Genomic DNA, 18,188 nt, shown 5'->3' on the forward strand with positions numbered 1-18,188 from the left:
ACGTAATGGTGTATGCTGTGCTTTTTCAAAACTGATTATGGACAACTTACCTTTTTCTTGGGGGACGGCGGCTAAGGCCCGGTCCCCTCCCGAGAACAAAAATAAACAGGAAATGCAAAAATATCTTTTCCAAAATAACTGACCTTTTTTTAAATTAGATAACCCACTCAATAGCGATAATATTATAACCTGTTTTTGTGTATGTGGGTGTTTGTTTTGTTTTTTACTCATTCGCACCTTGTCTACGCGGTCTTACTTTGGCAATATTTTCACTTTGGGGCGGTTTAATCATGATTTATTAAGTGTGTACAAATTTGAAAATTTCATTAAGACCCAAAATAGACTTGTCAATAAATACGATGTCTAAACTGTCCATGTGTTTTTTCCTCTGATTTCTAAAAAACTTCATTAAAATAAAATAAAATTTTAATTTAATTTTATACTTTCACATAAAAAATAGGCTGAAATTCATTCATATATTAACAATATTTATTGAAAACCGACATGTGGCATACAGATGTGTAACCTGGAGCACAAAATGATCGCAGCTTTATAATTGAACAGCCAAACTCTAAGTTACCACAGACACTGTAAGTCAGATTACTTGATTGAGTTCACAACTTGACCAAAGATCTACATTTAAAACCACTATCTGGAATGAAAATAGGCCGGGTCAGTCACATTTAACTGACAACAAATAATTTTACAATTTAGACAAAGTTTCTTTCATTACGTTGACTTTGAATTTCCTGCAAACTACAATGGCTGCATTCATTGTTTGGCATGCACAAGTGATTATCCTCTACAGACGAACACAGGGCGAGGGTTCCCATCGTTCCCCTCGTTTTCTCCGTTTTCTCCAAATGCGCAATCTACATTCAGAATTCACATCTTTGCCTGAACAGAAAAAATGAGCTTGTTACAGTTGAGCTCTGAAGACAAATGACATTGGTTCAATTCGGATGCTTCCATATTTATTTGAACAAATAAAATCAGAGAAAACATGTTTTCTGCAGAGGTGCTCTTTAAAGGACAAAGGTGATTTATGTAGGAGAAAAACTAATAAATACACATGTAAGACAAAACATATATAATTTATAAATGACGAAACTAATGTGTACAGAGCGAAACGGTGTACACATGTAGGTCAAAACCAACAATTACAGGCTTATATGGGACGTAACTAATACATGTATGTAGTACATGTAGACCAAAATGTAAAATAAACAGAACGAAAACGTAAAATATTACATAAAACGAAGCACCATCAACCGACCAGTCAGTATGTGTGTGGTTATGTTCACCCCTTCCACTTAGTTTGTGCGCATGCGCTACAATTCCGCAAAGAATGTCGCGGTCACTGTCTGTTGATTAAAGTAACGACGCCTGCCAGCAAACGACTTAACCAAAATACATCCGTGGAGATCTTCCGCACTGTGTAAAGGTTTGCTGACTTTATATTAGAGAAGTATAATCAGGCTTCAGATTTCAGTTTGTGATGTGTTTCTTGTCAATCTTCAGTTACATTTGGGAGGAAATGGGGTGAAAAATGTCCGTGTAAGCCTACGTTACATTTCCGAACGTAAAAAAGGGTATTTTTAACTCGAAAATGTGACCTGTTCTCTAATTTTTCCACTCATGCTGCATATCTTAATATATGAAAGAGTTCTGTAAAACGTTACCGTGTTGTGTTTAAGCTATGGGGAATTGTCTTTGTTAGTTTGATCAATTTTAATTGTGGCTCTTTGTCGACCGGTCAAACGGTAGCGGAAAAAAAAGACGAATAGTCTTGGGCGATATATGTCACTCACTGCGAATGATCCCAAAGCCTCTTTTTCACACTCAACAGTTATATAAACTCTTGCTTCTAATGTCTGTTTAATCAAAATTACTTTCAAAGTTGCGTTTTATTAAAACTGGCTGAAAACTGAGCGCAAATTGTTTCCTGGTTTTGGATCACGCATTAAGTGCATTCACACAATATACTTTGAGAACTCATCTCGCTATACGGTCGTTGCAGCAACTTACGGGACGTAATGGGTTCATCAGCTGTGCGGCATGAGGTAGTATTGTTGATGGCAGCTGAAAAAGTTGAGTCGAAATTTACACAAGATCCAATTGGAATTCTTATTTATGAGCCAAGTTCTCTAAATTGAGGAAATTTTCATTAGAATATATATATATAAGGTTTTTACAATTGTTGTGGCTGAAAGTAGATTTGCCGCTCGCGTGGTTACTTTCTGGAAACCGATCCAGAACGAAGAAAAATGTCACCATTTTCGTCGATCCTATACGTCCGAATTAAAAGTTTAAAATTTGAAACTGATTTGGTGGTAACAGTGGTATCTCTATCACATAAGGTGGAAGGTGACCACATTTCGTTGGAGTTTGAGGATTTTTTTGTAGAGCTACAATGTGACTGAATAATTTTGCTATCTTGAACTGGGAATGAGAAAAATTTCATTGGTCGAGTTGACTCTCTGTCAAAGCCAGGTAGCAAACGGTCGAGTTGTCCGAAGTCTGGTTGGCAAACGGTCGAGTTGTCTGACATCTGGCCATGATCTCCATCAACGCACGTAAACTTATACATGCACAACAGCGGACAAATAATTCTCGTGCAAAATATTCAATTCGCAATAACTTGAAAATACTACCGATGTTTTATCGGGTCTTAATACACACGGCCTTTCACTTTCTTTGTTTGAATAATCTAGAGAAATTTTTTAAAATGGAAAGACCGTGGACGCATTTTCTTTCAAATCTGATCTTTTTTTAATTTGTTTCAAATTCTGTGCAACTCATTATAATTAATACAGTGGTTTAATGTTTTCTGATCAATCTGGTTTTTACTATGAACTTCATCTGATTGTATTTTTTTAAAATAAATAATGGCCTCCATTCGCGGAAAAAAGTGTCGGAACGATGTCCCAGGTCGCCTGCCCCGAAATCCACAGTGAAGTATCTAGTGCGCATGCACTCTCAATAAGTGGTGCACCGGGTATGCACGTACGTACATGTATGTTTCAGAGGCCGGAACGTAATGAGGGCAATGGGAATTCGTGCCAGGCAAACAGCTGCTTCATTTCATGAAATTTATGTCTTATTTTAATTTTTTGGAAATAAAAATTCCTGGCAAATGTATAGTCACGGTAAGATATGGCGTTTTCCGAACGTGTTTTGTGGAAAATAAAATTGAGAAATAGTACCAAAGAGGTAAAAATTAGTGATTTTTGTGAAAAGCTCTTTTCGTAAGCGATAGTTTGTTAACGTTTTGATGCGATTTTTGAAGGCTCGAAACAAGGAATTCGAAGTTTCCTGAAGTTTCAAAGTGGGCTGTGGTGGAGAAAGGTGTGAAAGTTTTAGATTTGCTGACGGTTTTGCGCAAAGATCTTTTAGCGCCGCTAAGCGGCGCAAGATGGCGAACTTCACCGTTAACATACGTAAAACGTTGTAATCGCATAGGCACCATTCGAGCAAGCGACACGCGTGCGCAAAGCACATTAATGCACAGGTGCAGGCACGCGGCAGGCACGTGCACCTGGTGAGCCTGCGCCTAAGCATTACCGTAAACTGCGCTGGCGTATGGCTCGCTCAAGTTGCGCCCACGGTAATTACATCTTTTGGGCAGAGTTATCCATCTTGCATCTTCGGCGCTATACGATTTTTGGTTTTGCGCTAGATTTTTTTTCTCTTACCGACCGGACGCGTTTGCATACCGACCTAACTCGGCACCGATGCCGTTCATCCTGCATAATCTTACGGCCTTGCGAGCGTATAAGAATTCAGTGACTCGGGAACGAAGACTAACACAAAAGTACAGTGAGTTAACATGAAGTTTATTATTGAAGCCAAGTTCTATCTGTCATCGTAAAATTGCCAAGTTAAGAAAATTTTGAAATTCACGGTGAAAAAAAAAACTGGCGAGGAAATATGGCACTTGGTTCTCAACTCCAACTGGAATGTTTATTAACTAGGGAACTGCAAGTTTCAGTTCACATAAAGGTCGTTTGGTGCAGTGGTGACCCAAGTGGAATGTACTAACCGTGGAAACGAAGTGACCTGTGGTAACTATGGTAGGCCTAACTGCGCAGCCCATGTAAACTGGAAAAACTCTGGTAGACCGTGACCAGTGAAACTGTCACCCGTGTCCTGTGTCCCGTGTCCTGTGGTTCTACAAATATAAGAACATGAATAATTTCCGAAAGGCAATTGACACGGGCATGTGGCCTTAATAGTTATGTGTGAGCAGAAGTAACTGAGAGACCAAAGGGCCTCTAAAATCTTCCAATTATAAAGGAACGATCTCACTTACTTTTAAGATTCACGCACGGGGTTGGTCTGGGATAATTTGCAGTTAAGTAGGCTGGTTTGAGAGTCACAGTTAACCTTGGGATTTGGAGAAATTTAGGTGGGAAAATGAAGTGTGAAATTCGGCAAAATAATCACATTTGACAGAATTGACTGGCTGGTGATTAGATATACAAAATATTGAGGGCGCTATTGACTAAAACCGTTCAGCTGTTAACTTATAACTAGGTGAATCAACAGGGGGCACCGTTCAAGTCTCACTGTCTGTCGATCCTTATTAACGCACGGTACATATCCCCAGTTGTACATGTACTATACACGCATGAACCACATGAACATCTACACCGGTATGGCGCTCACAGCTGTCTCCCGGTTTCAGCAGCTCCCTCTGACGTAGCCGGACATGAAATGGATGACTTTCCCGTTGTTGTGCGCAGAGATGGCATGATGTATTTTTACCATATTTGGTAAGGGGACCGCTGAGACCGGGAGACAGCTGAGATCGCCACACCGGCCCCGTCGAAAATGTACATGTAAATGTGCACACATATGTACGCCGCATATACACATATGTAACGGGCCGCAGTAACCGTACATGGTAAGTGGCTGGATTGGTGTTGTGCATGTAAAACGCGTATAGAAGAATCAAAATGTAACACACGAAAGTCGAACAAAAAAATCTAGCTACATAGTGTAACAGGGCCAGATCGCGGTCTAAAAGGCTTGACAGGCTCAGGATTTGGGGGGGGGGACGAGACGGGACTGACAACACTTCACGGACTTACGACTAGTACCAGGACTGACAAACACAGAAATAATAACACACCAAACACAGCTTTTAGATTCCTCTATTATTCTCAAACTGATTAGCTTTAATTTGTCTCCTTTCTCTCACTTACATTCTTCTTGATTTCTCCGATTTCTTCTTGCTCTAATGACCAGTTAATAACACAATATCGTGGGACGTCTTGCCTCTTTTCTGTTCTGCCAGCCACTGCCACACGCTGCCTGCGAGCGCGAAGCCTAGCGGTGCGCTGATTGGCCGGCATCCTCTCAGGCGGCGATCACGCACTGATCACGCGCCCTGCATGCGCTTCGCCTCGCTCGCTTCTCTACCCCCTCCTTTAAGGGGAGATGTGTCCCCACATCAGCAAGTTTCAAATACAATCCGTAAGAACAATAAGGGACTCGTGCTCAGCATAAACAGATATCACATTAGCTCAAGCAACATCATTTAACATCAATTATAATTATTCGTCAAAACACTTTTCAACATCTAACCATGTTTAACAACGGTTTAAGATTTCAAAACTCAAGAGTTCTCTTAAGAAAAACAAAAAACGAAACATCTCTGACAACTTTAACAGTTAAGGTAAACTTAACTAACTTCTCTTTGACTTTAATTAAAAAGTGAGCCAACAAAATGTTATGCGCAAATCTCGTAGTCTAGGCCCTACATTTATGGATCCATCAGGAAACGCTCCTGGATAAGCCGAAGTGAAATCTTCCCGTCGCTCTCCAGGACCTCTTTTATGGTGCTTTCCACCACACGGGAGCCCTTTATCGGGTCGCTCTGGGTGCCCACGTCCTTCGTTAGGCCTATGAGGGAGTGGAAGGGGCTATTGGAGGCATCACGGCTGCCTCGCTCTCTGTCGGGGGAGGAGAGTGTAAGTCTTTTACAAGACTCCGTTCCACACTCCCAGGCGTCAGACTCACCACGTCATCTTCATGGTTTCGTCCTGGGGTTCTGGGGACTTCAGGCTCTGTGTCTCTGGCATCTACTGACTGGCTTATCGAGCCCTGGTTTTCTTGGTGTGCAGACTGCCAGTGTCGGTCCAGGTCGCGCTGTCGGACAAAGGACTGGGGGCAGTAGGGACATTTGATTCTTTCACGGCGACGATGCTGTTCGTCAATGTGGCGTCTCAGATTGGTTTGGGTTGAGAATCCCCTCTTGCATTCAGCACACTGGTTGTGCCTGGTTGGGCTTCTTCGCTCCGTCGGTGAACAGCTTCTACTTTGGCGCATCCTTGGCCTGCAGAAAACAGAAATGAAACGCAACAGGGTTCTAGTCAGATCTACACACACCGATCGCCAAACCTATCAGGGGGTTTACGCTTGCGCCTAGTTCGTAAAGGTTCACTGTCAGTGTTGTTCTGGGATATAAAGGTGGCTTGTTCTGCTTCCTCTGGTTCTCGGATGTTGTACTCTGATCATCAGTAGTGTCCCATACTACTGGCTCGTCTCCCTCATCCGGATCGTCAATGGCTTCACCTATCTCTTCTTTGTCTGGAACCTTGCCTAGCTCACTGTCGTCAACCCTGTCGGACATTACTGGTGGATTATCGGGTACCTCTAATGCTGTTTCAGCAGATGATGACTCCGTTTCACGGCATAGCTACGACCGATCTACCTCACCATGGAATGGTTTCAACAACTTTGTGTGAACCACTTTCAGCTTATGTCTTGGGCTCTTCTGCACCCTGACCACTACATCACTGAGGGTCTCCATAATGAGGTAGGGACCATCAATTTTCGGCTGCAACTTCGGGCATACCCCCACCTTCCCGGTGTTGATTCTCATCATGACTGCTGCACCAACTTTGTAGCTGTCGTTGGTTGCTTTATGGTCATAGTGCCGGCGTTGATAGCAGGCAGATTTTTTAAGGGTTTTCTCACTTTTTCGTGAGCCAACTCTAATCTCTTCAGCAAGTCAGCCACGTAGTCAGGGGCATCCAGCGACTCGCCTGGCAGAGCAGAGTTGCAGATGACATCGATTGGAAGCTTCACTTTGCGACCAAACATCATTAAGTTTGGTGACATTCCTGTACTCTCGTGAGGTGACGCTCGATATGCCATCATGATGGCAGGTACATGTAGATCCCAACCTTTCTGGTCTTTAGATGCATATGACGACAACATCACTTTAAGGGTTCTGTTAAACCTTTCTACCTGCCCGTCGCTTTGCGGGTGGTATGGTGTCGTTCTAGTCTTGTCCTGGTCACTTGGCGTGCCGAAGCGGCTGATAAACTCGTTGACGAGGACATTAGCAACCACATCAGCAGTAATTGAAGCCACAGGGTACGCTTCAGTCCATTTCGTAAAGTAGTCTGTTATAACTACTATGTAGCGGTTCCCGGCAGCAGTCTCAGAAAATGGGCCTGTGATATCGATTGCTACCCTCTCTAGAGGGACTCCAAAAATCTGCTGTTGAAGTGGCGCTCGTTTGGTCTTGTTGGGCAATTTCTGCTTCGCACATTCGAGGCATTCATGAACCCAGTTTTAAACGGTATATCGCATCTTTGGCCAATAGAAACGGCACTTGGCTCTCTCGTACAGTTTTGTAGTTCCCAGGTGCCCTCCAGTTGGGGCATTGTGCAGTTGCCTGAGGACGTCTCCCTGCATTTCAGAAGGGACCACCAGCAGGTAGCAAACCTCACTTCCGGTGTCATTCTCCCATCTGCAATGTAGCACCCCCTCCTTGAGGCACAGCTGTTTCCATGCTCCCCACAGTGTCTTCAGAGTAACGACTTCGCTTGAGACCTCTTCCCAGGTTGGGCGGACAGTTAGGATTTCTAGCCACTGGATCACTTTACATAGGACAGGATCTCTTCTCTGTCGCTCGCGTAGTTCTGTGATGGTCACACCTTCCAACCAGTTTGCCGGCACGGCACTTGCTGCCCGACAGCTTAAGGCCTCGATTTCATGTAATCCTGTATGCCGTGCCTTGGTAGGACAAATCTTCCTAGCTGTCTCCGGTGGTTCCACACCTCCAACAGGCACGTCATAGTCCGAGGACGCACCTGATTCACTCTCAGTCTCCTGTGGACGTTGGCATTGGTTGCAGAGTATCCTTGACATTGCATCTGTATAAGCGTGCTTGTGCCTTGGCCTGTGCTCTACGGTGAAGTCATACTCTGCCAACTGTTGCAACCATCTGCCTACTTGTCCCACTGGCTCTTTGAATCCAAAACAATCACTTGAGGGCTCCATGATCTGTTCGCAGTCTAAATCTCTGGCCATAGACGTATGGGCGGAAATACCTCACAAAGTAAACAGTCCTTCACTCGTTGAATCTTAATTGGATCCGTCTTCACCCTGTCGGCAGAAACGATGTGTCCAAGGTAGGCCACTTCATCTTGAAACAGTTCGCATTTCTTGGGTTGGAGCTTAAGCCCGGTGGCCACTATTCTTCCCAAAATCAGCTCCAGGCGCTGCACATGCTCTTCGAACGAAGTGCTGTATTCAGTTATGTCATCCAGGTACACGAGACATATTTGCCACTGTAACCCTTGCAATACGCCGTACATGAGGCGTTCGAACATTCCAGGCGCATTGCAAAGTCCGAAGGGCATCACTTCGAACTGATATAATCCGCTAGGTGTGACAAAAGCCGTCTTCTCTTTATGCTGGTCATCCATAGGGACTTGCCAATATCCCCAAGCAAGATCGAAAGTTGAGAACAACTTTGACCCAGACAACGTCTCGATCGTCTCGTCAGTACGAGGAATGGGATAGGCATCCTTCCTCGTAATGGCCTTCAGCCGTCGGTAATCAACACAAAACCGTACCTTCCCATTCTTCTTCCTCACCAAGACGATTGGCGAGGCCCTGGGCCCTTTAACTGGCTTTATAATGCCTCTCTTTAGCATGGACTCCACCTCAGCTTCGGCGACATCTCTTTGATGAAGTGGGAGCCGTCTTGGTCTCTGTTTTATGGGGGCCGCGTCCCCGGTCTCTATTCGGTGTTTAACGAGTTCAGTCCGTCCTAGATCACCGTCATGTGTGGCAAATTGGTGCTCGTGCTTGATCAAGAGGTTTTTAAACTTGTGACGCTCCTCCGTGTCGGGCAGTCTTGAAGACCTTTGATACAGATCTTGCAGATGGATGGGCAAAGTCGGATTGTCTGACTCGTTAACAGAAGTCAATTCTTCGACAGCTGCTCTTACAAGCTCAGGAACCTCAGTAGGGTTGTCCTGCGTTGTGAGCTCGGGGCCTATTGCATCTCCTGCACTAAATGCTGCTTCTGTTGTTCCCTTGTGAAGGATGACCTGATCCTCCCCTTGGTTCAAGAAGCGTAGGGGTATCATGTCAGCACTAATGCTGAATACCGAGGGTGCAACCATGACATGGCTCCTTTTGTCTAATCCCAGTAGCAATTTATTTCCGATCGAAGCCACAGTAAATAGGTGCCGAACACTATTCCCTGCAAGCTGTAATTCAGCCTCCACTTCTCCTGCCACTGGTAACGCTTTGTTATCCGCCAGTAAGACTTTAATGTCATCAGTGTTCACCACAGTAGCCTGGTCCTGTTCTGACCACCGCTTGACAACCTTGGCTGAAAGCAGAGACACTGTTGCCCCAGTGTCCACCAATGTGTCCACATGTACCCCATTAATAATTGTATCTAAATGCATGCCTTCACCAACAGCAGCAACATTCTCAGTCTGTAAATCAATAATCATGGACCCCTCTTTTCCCGCTGTACCTTGGCCCTCAGGCACAGCTTCCACTGGTTTCCCTGGTTCTGATGAGGACTCGTTGTACCCGATGACTTCTGTTGCCCCTGTCCTATTTCTTTGGTCTCACCCTTCTCCACCTGAGGAAAGTTGGCCTTCACGTGCCCAAAATCTTGGCACTTGAAACACTTGATGCCTCTCTCGGAGGGCTGCTTTCGGTTGTTCCAAGTGGTCTTTCTCCCTGATGAACTAATCTCAACTACAGGTTTTTCAACCTGAACTGCCTCAACAGTTGCGCTTCTGAGTTTCTTCAGATCCGAGGACCGACGTTCTTTCTCGGCTTTGTATAGCGCCTCAAGTTCCACAGCAGCCGCCACTGCTTCATCCAATGTGCTCGCTCATATTTGGATGATTCTTGTCCGGATTTGTCCATCGTGGAGTGTGTCCAAGAAATGATCACGCCCCATTCTGTCGCGGCTATCTTCTGGCAGGTCAGCATACACCTTGTCCACAAGCTGCCCAATTTCCTCTGCCAATTCTACGAGGCTTTCCAAGGACTTCTGTCGGCGGTTTCTCAGCTGAGCTCTGTGCAGTTCCTTCCTCCCCAAAGGATCAAAGCGGGACTCCAAGGACTTAACAAGTTGCTTGTAGTCCTTAGCCTCGGCTTGAAGACTACCAAGGGTCTGTTGTGCCGATCCGGGAAGAAGTACAGCGAAGTACTGACATTTTTCTTTGTCGTCTGAACCATTGATGCCTGCACACATCTCAAAGGGTTTGCGATAGGACTTCCACGGCCCCTTTTCATCATAACGGTCAGGTTTTATGATCGGCCTCTCCTTGCCCTGGTGGGACTCTGTTAGCTTAGCCTCTGCAGCTCTGTCACCTTTGTTGACAGGCAGTACAGTTCACTTAAACTGGTCTTGCTTCCCTCCCGGCCGCGGTTGTGTCAATCTTGGGACTGCCGTGATGATAGGCGACAACCCTGGCATGGGGCTCCTAGACTCATCAGTGGCACTTCGCCTCTCTGGTAGGGTGGCCTCGGCTTGTCCTTGTAGTTTAGCGACCGATTGGCAGTTGCTCGTCATAAAAGGCAATACTTCGGTATTCCAACCTTCTTCAATTTTTCCAAACCAGTCATCGGTGGTTGTCTCTTTGGGTCAACAAATGGTGGATTCCGGACTGGCGGGGTTGACTGTTCCCCCCATATTTTGCAGAGCTGAACGGGTTCTAGAAGCGGCTCGACGTGTGAGACGGTTGCTGGTTGTCTGCTTGTACTCTGGTTTTCTCTTTTCGTACTGGGCAAGCATTCAGTCTGGTCAACATATCTTATCCCTCTCCAGTCCATCTTATCGTGGGGAGTTCGATGGTCATGACAATTGTCTCCCAGTGGAAGAGATACAGCTGTACCGATACTCTGTACTCCTCGCAGGTCATCGCCTGTTCTCTGAGCCGTCGGTTGGAAGCTTAAGCCCTTGCTCTCCCTCGTGGATGACGCAATTTTCGTATCACCACCTTAGCTTTGTTTTGGCCATACCATCTGTCGAATTTAGTAGGGGTCTCTTTGTTCCCTGGTTCGGAAAAGACTGCCAGAAATGTCCATCCCAGAGTCGTGCCACATGCTTGATTCATCCCTTAGTTGGACATTCGTGACGGGAGTCTTCACTTGTTTGTACCCTGTTAGTGGGACTTTACTGCCTACTACACTGATAGTGGCTCCGTACACGGGACATTCACTCTAGGATGTGGTTGAGGGTGCTCGCTAGAGATACCTGGGCTATATCCTTCTTTCCCAGTACATGTTTCTCCATGATTTCCATATGCGCTGGCTCCAGGGTCATGCTGCATTTGTCTGGCTTACGGGCTGACCAAAAACGAGCTTAAGCTTTGTGTTCGTACTTCAATTTCATGGGAAACCCTCTCATACTCCCTCTCAATTGCATTGTACAAGTCTAACCCCCTAGGGTAGAATAGCGTGAAGGGAGTCTCTGTATACCAGACCCATCCATTGTGCGCCAATCAGAAACTTTCAGCGTCTTTAATTTGATCTTTTATTTTAATTAAACTCGAACTGAGTGCTCCGAAACGGCAGTTTCTCCGGCCGGAATGGCGATCTGGGCGGAATCACTCCGGGCGGATGTAGAAGGCTCCGCGCAAATGGCTCGATCCGGGAATCGGGTGTTCCGGGCGGACGGTTCCAGCGGACTATTCCGGCGGATGGCCACTTGTGCTGACCCACGCACCGGCTCGGTATACACCACAACCAGACTGCGTAACGCAGAGTCCCCTAGTTTCTACACGCACGGCTCAGTATTCACCACTGCCGTAATTCGCTGCTAAGTCATCCGTTGTTCCTCGCACCGGCTCGGTATACACCACTGCCGTGCTTCGGCTTTCCGTCTATCCTAAGTCGACACTTTCCTCCTCGGTTGTTCTCCGTCTAGTTTCTCCCAGTAGAATCCAGGATTTCGGGGCTGAAATCCCACCGCTGCTGCCAGTGTAACACGGCCAGATCACAGTCTAAAAGGCTTGACAGACTCAGGATTTAGGGGGGACGAGACGGGACTGACAACACTTCACGGACTTACGACTAGTACAAGGACTGACAAACACAGAAATAATAACACACCAAACACAGCTTTTAGATTCCTCTATTATTCTCAAACTGATTAGCTTTAATTTGTCTCCTTTCTCTCACTTACATTCTTCTTGATTTCTCCGATTTCTTCTTGCTCTAATGACCAGTGAATAACACGATATCGTGGGACGTCTTGCCTCTTTTCTGTTCTGCTAGCCACTGCCACACGCTGCCTGCGAGCGCGAAGCCTAGCGTTGCGCTGATTGGCCGGCATCCTCTCAGGCGGCAATCACGCACTGATCACGCGCCCTGCATGCGCTTCGCCTCGCTGAAACATACATGTACATGTACGTGTGTTCCAAGTGCGCTCAGGCTGACTCGTTGAGTAATTTCAAAGGCCGCTTCATACGTGGTGTGAAAGCGAACACAAACGCTAACTTTTGAAGTCAGATAAAATCTTTGCGCTGCAAATTAGCACTCGTTGAACACATCTAAACTCTTTAGTGACGCATAAAGTTATCTTGACAAACCTACCTTTAATGCTGATACTGCAGGCAAATGTGCAAGAAAAGCGAAGTTGGTGTCATTACAAATTTGCATCGAAATTTCGCCCGAGGTATCAACCGGCCTTTAGTTATGATAAATTCATTGTTTGAATATTGTCAAATGTGTCTCATAAAATCAATATAAATTTCTAAAATTACGTATTGTGGTCGTTTCTCCTCCGTAGTCAGTGAATCTTTCGCTCGCTGGGCCACTCAGCCCGGTCGCGGCGCCGCTCACGCGTGATTTGGCCAAGGGAAGCTGAACGAAATGGCACGCCCGGCAAAGATATGTGTGATACCGTCTACTTCTAGCTGGTTTATTAACTTCCACTCAATTCCTCAACGCGTGAGGTACCCTAACAAATCAAGTAATGCTAAACATTTACAAACGGCAAGGAGGGGCATAAGGACCCATCGCGCACCCCCTCGCCCTGCCGAGATACACTGTCACAATATTAAATAATGGTACAGTCCTGGGTCATGTACTCACATGAATTAGTTACAAACGTCCCGTCAGTACCCAATCCTTATGCACAATCCAAGATGAACTAACGGTTTAGTCACAATCGTCTACACATTGGTTAAATCCCGGTACCAAAGTTGTGTCGGTCGATCCAACCTGAATTCCTCGGCAGCTCGGCTTAGACTGACTAATTTTCCCAATTCTAGCATTTACTCACTGAAAACACGTTGTCTAATCCCCTGGCAGTTATACCAATACCCCCTTTGTTCCATACCCCTGACTGGACATACTTGACGGCCCCCAGTTTCCAAACTCCCAGACCTAACCCGAAACCTAACTAAGTGCATCACCGGTCAACCCCACTTCCATTCCTCTGGAGTTTAAAAGGTCATCAGACATTTGCGTTACAATATCAACAAAATAAACTTCAAAGAAAATTTCGAAAAACAAAGTTGAAAAAACACTTCACTTTTTGAAAATATATACATTTACCTCATGGCACTGTTGGCCTTTTGTATGTTTGTGAGAAAAGCAGCTTTGTAAAATCCGACGATTGCTTATTGCAACAAATGCATTATTGTAAAATAGTTTGAAAACAACCGATTAGATTGTACACAATTGGTTGTTTTATATTCTTGTGCTGATTATAGATTCCATAGAGAAAGTACTTCTTAAGAAAGCGCAAATCACTTCCATAACGTGAGGAACTGTATGCACATGTATGCGTTTCCCGCCTAAATCACTAACACGCGACAGTTAAAATTTCTCCCAGACCACGAATTACCGTCAATCCGATGTCTTCAAATATGAAAGACGGGCATGATTATTCTTTTGTTCCGTGCAAGATTTGCCCCTTGAAACAACTAGGAACACGTCTAAAAGTGGAGAAATAAATGAATTGACTTGATCACATTTTGTCTATCTCCCGTTCACAAGCGGATTGAAAATGTCATAGATTGTTGCAACGCTCCAGCTAAATTGGTATGTTCTTCAAGCCTGTTCACCACACACTTTTCAAACAGTGTTCCAATCCAATAAGAGTTAACTCTTTCACGTGATGTAGCCATTCGGTCACTTTTCCAGACTATAGAGAAAAAAGTGCAAATATAACATTCTGCCATTTGTACGACCCCCTCTCCCTTCCACCACTTCTTGAAGCCCTCGTTCCACAGGAGAAAATTGTCTACGCGTGTTGAATGTATTGAGGTATGCATAAGTGATACTGAGAGTTTGAATGATTGTACTACAAAATGCTCAGGAACCCTCCACGACTGTTAAGGTGTTCAATAGCTTACGTATGTGTTTTAATAGTTTTGTTATACCACGGTCATAGATTTTTATTGGTTGCGAACGCAATATGTCACAAGCGCGCATGTATCATTCACGCGTCACGCGCACTGGCGATGTTGCCGGGCCGCAAAAAAATTATGGATGACGGTGATATTTCCCACAGTTGATGTGTCCTGCCTACTACGTTGTAATTAAGTAAGCTTGGGTACGAGGGTGGATAGCCGCGGTGGTACTTCACGTATGTTCGTGTCCCATTTCCTTAACGGAAATTAACTCAATTTAGAACTGTGTATGCTCAATCCTAAACAGCAGCTGCCCTTTTTGCGCTAACAGACGACGCTTTTCGTCGTTGTCGATAAACTGGAGTACTAGAGAATGGAGAGTTCGGGACCCATCTTAAAAACTCGAAAAAATCTTCCCAAACCCAAAACTCTCCAACCCAAAACTCAAAAAACGAGGGAGCAATTCTTTCGCTCTCACCGCAGCTCTTCTTTGAAAACAAAAAAAATCTTAAATTCCAAACATTGACGACAAACCATGGATCTCATTTTCGCGAGTTAATTCGAATACGCAAAGATGGTGGGCGCACACGCCGCTTGGTTTCTTGTCCCATCGACCGCTGTGCCGACACAGACGACAACGTGATGGCCCAAGCCAAAAAAGATATCCAACAACAGCAACATCGCATCTGCTTGGTGAGGGAGACGAAACCGAACGATCAATGCATCTAAATAAAATTAACCCCTTATAAAAAGGAGGAAAATTTTAAACATACACATTAAATACTTATAATAATAATAATATAAGGAATAATATGGAATAATAATTCCAAAATACAAGATGTCACCGAATCGTAACGTCAGATTAGAATACAGACATAATTCTTACGGCTATTATTCGTGGAAAAAATCATTTTTTTAATTATTGGAGTAGGCCTATATCGAACGACATATCGTTCCTTTACCTGCACCGCGGAGGCCTGGACGGCATATGCGCAAGGAACACATACCGGTACAGGCGATCAAAGAGTACCTAAAACAGTTTAAATACTTGGATCGCAAAACATATCAAGAATTACTCCAAGTAATGCAAAAAAACCAATTACATACAATCGCCACGGGTAGAAACGCTCACATGCTGCAAAGAGATCTAATTGCAGCGATCAAAGCTTACATCCAACCAGAATTGTTTGACGAAACACGAACAACGATCTAATTTTTTCGCTTTTTTGCTTCACACAAAAAGGATATCGAATCAAAAACGTTGTTTGAATTGCGAAAATTAGCAGCTTACAAGTTCCAAATAGCGATCAAAGTCCAATCTTCAAAAGATAAACCAGATCAAGGAGACATCGTTATAGAAACGTTTACATTTTTAAGCGAAAAAGTCACGGTGTTTCAGGAACAAACGTCAAGGACGTGTTGGAAGAACAGAAGGAACGATTCTTAGAGGGAATTATATCAATTTATCCACAACGGATCTGGATTTCAAATCGACGAAATCGTCATATCAACGTGGCGCTTTATGATCCGTTGGGTGGTACTTACATCAAGCTACCCAAATATATACCACTCAAAGAAGCGGTTATAAACGTCAAAAACAACGATTGCGAATGTATACGTTGGCCGATATATGCAGCTCTTTGGCTTTATACCGACAACGTCAATCGTCAAATCGAAACCAATCCAAGTTACAAAATACAAAAAGAGAGAATCACAACACCGCATCGATGCACTTCAGTATCGATTGATCGTTCCCCTTCATCGATCGATCGTTCTTCTACATCGATCGATCGTTCTTCTACATCAATTGATCGTTTCCCTACATCGATATACACATTGATCGATGAAAAAAGAGTGATGAAAAAAGAGTGATGTAAAAAAAAATGACAAAAGTGCGACGACGCAAGATCGATGAAGAAAGATCAATAGAGCTACATTGATACCAACGTTACGCAACCTCTTCCAGTACCAAACAACACGTTCCCTGTAACCATAGCCCACCAGTACTCAAGGCCACCCGTGTTCATTACCCGTCGGTCTGGTCTGAGGCAATAAATTGAGTTGTTAGGTGGGTGTTTATATCTAGTTTAAACCACAACAAGAATATAATTTCTATTTCCCCTAAATGGGATGCCAGTTGTTATGGGTAGATCCTAGCCACCGTGGGCACATTTTTTTCACATTCCCTGGGTATTGGATGCATTATATTAATCTGGGGATCCTAAACCAGTCTTGGTTAACCAAAATATAAAATTACATATGATTTTAAGCAAAAGAACTGTTGTCTGTTATTTAAATCTTATTAAAATGTAAAAAATTGCCTTCTGATATGAGAAATGTAGTTTTACAAGATCTCTCAAGTCCTGCAGAAATAACAGGATGATGTGTGCCTAGTGAAACCCTTGTAGCTCCAATGCTAATATCCTTGATCAAGATTCTATTCATTGCTCTCACATCCAGTATCAGAAGGTGGAAAGGGAACAGTCAGTATCAGCACAACTATACATTTGAACTTGTGGAAACAGTGATTGTAAAAACTCAAGCAATCCAGTCATATTTTATTAGGTAGTTGCAGGTAGTTCGCAGATAAGAAGTTCAGGGACTGGCTGCAGATGACCCATTACAACTCTACAGATCTATACAAAATGCATTCAGTAGATGGGAGACTTTGAGACACTTGATGGCAATACATGTACCGCTCTTGTGGCAGTGGTCCATGCACTAATGTTTATGTCACGTATCATTAGCAACAAATTTAGGCTCAAAATGACATTTACAAGAGCGGACTGGTTACGTTGGACTATATGTTTGCAGTCTCATGCCATGACAAGGCCGCATGTTATGTGGAACTGTATGATGGTGAACCAGGACAGGGTTATTGCCACAGTTGTATATGTCTCTTCTTGATGTCGAGTGAATTTATTCCCCCCTCCTCCACTTGGCTGTGAATCTTATTGAAAGATATTATACACTGAAAGTCAATGAAAAACACTTTATTTATGACTCCTAGAAAATCCCCATGTTATGTTACATGTCAAGTTGGAAAATTTGTTCACATAATTCATGCCTACATAATACATGTAGTTCCCTACTTACTTTCTAAGCAGCCATGTTGGCAAATCCAAGTCCCAGTTGCGGCAGACAATGACATGTCAACCTGTGGAAGCCACTCGCCTGAGGATGCTGTTATTTCTCATTCCCAAGTTGCTCTAAGCCACAGCCACTTACTACGGATTTGCACGGCCTAACATAAGTTCGATCAGCGATGAGGGAGTGTGCTCAGTTTTCTGACACCAATTTTTTGACCTCAAGAGCAATTTAAAATTACTTCAGATTTTCCAAAATGGTTTATGAGGCATTTCATGTGGAAACCTATTCAACTACTCAACTTTAAGGGTTTGGAGTTCATCAAAATAAAATCTGTGTGATATAGATGGTGAAGGAAATCAGAAACCATGAGGCAGTGCAGTGTGAAGTAAGCCACCACCCAGTAAGCCAGTACTAGCTTAATTCACAATTCTACAAAAATCTATCGAAGTCGCTGCCATG

Source organism: Acanthaster planci, linkage group LG10 (assembly GCF_054643075.1).
Source record: "Acanthaster planci isolate LZ-2023a linkage group LG10, COTS_SCS, whole genome shotgun sequence".
NCBI classification, from domain to species: domain Eukaryota; kingdom Metazoa; phylum Echinodermata; class Asteroidea; order Valvatida; family Acanthasteridae; genus Acanthaster; species Acanthaster planci.